The sequence below is a fragment of the Galeopterus variegatus genome, unplaced genomic scaffold (assembly GCF_000696425.1).
Source record: "Galeopterus variegatus unplaced genomic scaffold, G_variegatus-3.0.2 Scaffold2965, whole genome shotgun sequence".
In the NCBI taxonomy this organism is placed as follows: domain Eukaryota; kingdom Metazoa; phylum Chordata; class Mammalia; order Dermoptera; family Cynocephalidae; genus Galeopterus; species Galeopterus variegatus.
This window is the reverse complement of record NW_007729076.1, coordinates 152078-154955: the sequence shown is the minus strand read 5'-3', so window position 1 is coordinate 154955 and position 2878 is coordinate 152078. Positions and strand designations below refer to the sequence as shown.

The window sequence follows — 2878 nt, the reverse complement described above, 5'->3', positions numbered from 1 at the left end:
GGGATGCAAAATGTTACCTGTCTACTTCAAGGAGAGACCCAGAATAGATTTCCTTTATGAAGGGCTGACATATCTTCTTTTGCCATAAAAGAGAGAGATCGAAAGAAAATACACATGAAGGAGTAGTAACACTGTAGAAGCTCCAGGTTTTCTATATAGAAAGAGCATAGGGGTGAAGATTTTCTGGGAAAAATGTCAAGAAAGAGTATGGACACATCTTGAAGCTGCAGGTTTTTTTGGCCCGTGACTGAGGACAGGCTGCAGTAGGACAGGGCCACCACAGTCAGTCCTACATGAAGACTCAGAAGGAAGACTGTCGGACAAGACAAAAGGTCCAACTCCAGCGCAACAACTTGAAAATGGCTCTGCTGACCCAACAATTTAATGAGGATATCTCACTGCCTGAGCTTCAAGACCTCACAGGCTCACTTGTGTTATCACCACATGAAGATGACTTCCAGCCTAGCCCCAGGATGGTCCTGAGGTTAGGTCACTGTAAAGCTAGCTTGATGCACATATACCTTTGTGTCATGTTGGCTCAGGTTTGTAAATCATTAATATTGGACTGAGCAGAGTGTGTCTCTCTTTTCATAAGATTGAGACCTCCTTGAGGAAAAGAATTCTGTCTTTTCTTCTTGTGTCCTCTGTACTTAGAAGAGTAAATAAACAACTAAATCTTTCTGGTGGCAAAATGAAAAATTATTTAGGTGTATCAGTGACTCTCAGTCAAGTTGCTAGATAAAAAGCACAAAATTCAGTTCAAAGGAGTAATTTTTTTATTTGGAAGAATGAGAATAATAGTTCCATAAAAGATCATACTTGTCTTGGTCACAATTGTATTTCTGGTGATGTGACTAGTGCCTGGCAGGTATGCAGGTGTCACTCAATAAATATATGTTAAGTGAATTAAAGATTTTATGCTTTAGCCTATGACTAGTAGATGTGGGATCTTTCTATATATTTTTAACTTTTATCAAATAAGTTGTTTCAAGGACTTTTTTAAATGATTCAATTAGACATGCCCATGGATTTAATCCTGCTTCTTCTCACTCTCCTTATTTGCCAATCAACAACAAATATTTGAAAATTTTCTGTAAGGAAAACTCCATGCAAGGAAGGCAAAGCCCTGAGAGGTTCTGGATTCTGGATCAAAGGAAAATTTAAAAGGAAACTTAGTATTCTGATCCCAAACTGAACCCTAAGGTAAAATATATAACTCGCCTATTTTAATTGGCAAAGTGAGCAGATAATCAATATTAAGGATTGTCAAGAGCAGGGCATTCATTTCAGTGCTGATCAATACCAGACCTGCCTCAGGGGAGAGAGACTGCTGCTAAAGCTATGCCACCTGCTCCTAAAACCACTTCAAAGGGAAAAAAGGAGGAGGGAGGTTTGCTTCACACAATGTAAAGTTGGCTTCTGAAAAGGTAAATATGTGTATTGGGGGAAAAAAACCCACCAATATCTTCCCCTAAGAATGCTAATTGATGAAACTCACTGCATTTTATCTAGAGGTTTTCTAGAAAGCTACATGTATAAGAAAAGATAGAAAATATTGTCCTCAATTTAATTCATAAAATTAAAAACTTTTATTTAGGCAGTTTAGTGCTATAAGAAATACTCAAATAAAAGTATACCATGTGCCTGTTTAACCCTTAATAGTGTTCAATCTTTCTTCCCATATATTATCACAACTTGACTCTTGAGCATTTGGTCAGGCAAATTTGGTGAATTTAATCAGACAAAGATCGTTATTCCCACTTGGCAAATAAGAAAATAGAAACTCAAAGATGTTAAATGATTTTATAGAGTGTACAGAGCTAAAATTTTAAGAGTTAAGGCAGAAAAGTAATGTGTTTTTGCCTATATTAGAAAAGAAGAAAAATCACACACAATGTTATCAACTTCAACCAAAATAAATTAGAAAGAAAAGCAAATGAATACAGAAAGCAGAATAAATAAATAGTAAAAAGTCATAGCAGAAATTAATGAAAAGAAAACAAAAATAACAGAGAAAATCAACAGACTGAAAAGATGAATCTGTGAGTGACCGATAAAATTGATAATTTATGAGGAAAAAAAAGGAGAGTACTGAAATCAGGAATGAGAGAGGTGGCATCACTACAGACTCTACAGATATTAAGGGGTAATATGTAAACACTATGAACAATGTTATGTCAATAAATCTGACAAATTAGATTGATTGGAAAATTCCTTGAAAGGCAGAAATGACTAAAGCTTACTTAGCCAGAACTAGATAACCTAAAAGTTGACTATGTATTAAAAGACTTGCAATTGTAGTTAAAAATCTTCCCACAAAAAGTTTCAGTCCTAGATGGTTTTACTGGTAAATTCCACCAAACACCCCAAAACATTTAAGAGAAGCATATATTTCCAAATACTTACTGAGGCAATTATTATTGATACTAAGACCAAACAACACTATTACATTGGCCATTAAGTTCCAACACCTGAATTTGGGAGGGGACACATTCAAACCACAGTACTATATACATGAAAAGATACTATTATGGCCAAGTGAGGTATATCCAAGAAATGAAAGGTTGGTTTAATATTTTTAAATGAATCAATGCAATTCACCAAATTAACAACTGAAAAAGAAAACAAAAACAAAACAGAAACAAATGAATACCTCAACAGACACATAAAAAGCATTTGATAGACAATATTCTTTTCTTTTAAAACCTCTCAGCAACCTAGGAATAGGAGACTTCTCCAATCTGACAGAAAGTATCCACTAGAAACCTACAGCAAGTACCATACTTAACAGTGAAAGACAGTATTTTTCCCCTATGATCATGAAAAACAAAAAGATGTTTACTCTCACCACTTCTATTCAACATGATACTAGAAGTTC

The 2878-nt window shown here is 35.0% G+C and overlaps 1 pseudogene; it reads left to right on the top strand.

Annotated features, from left to right (window-relative positions):
• Positions 1-293: 293 nt before the first annotated feature.
• LOC103599444 overlaps positions 294-2878 on the top strand; it is a 6490-nt pseudogene continuing 3905 nt past the window's right edge.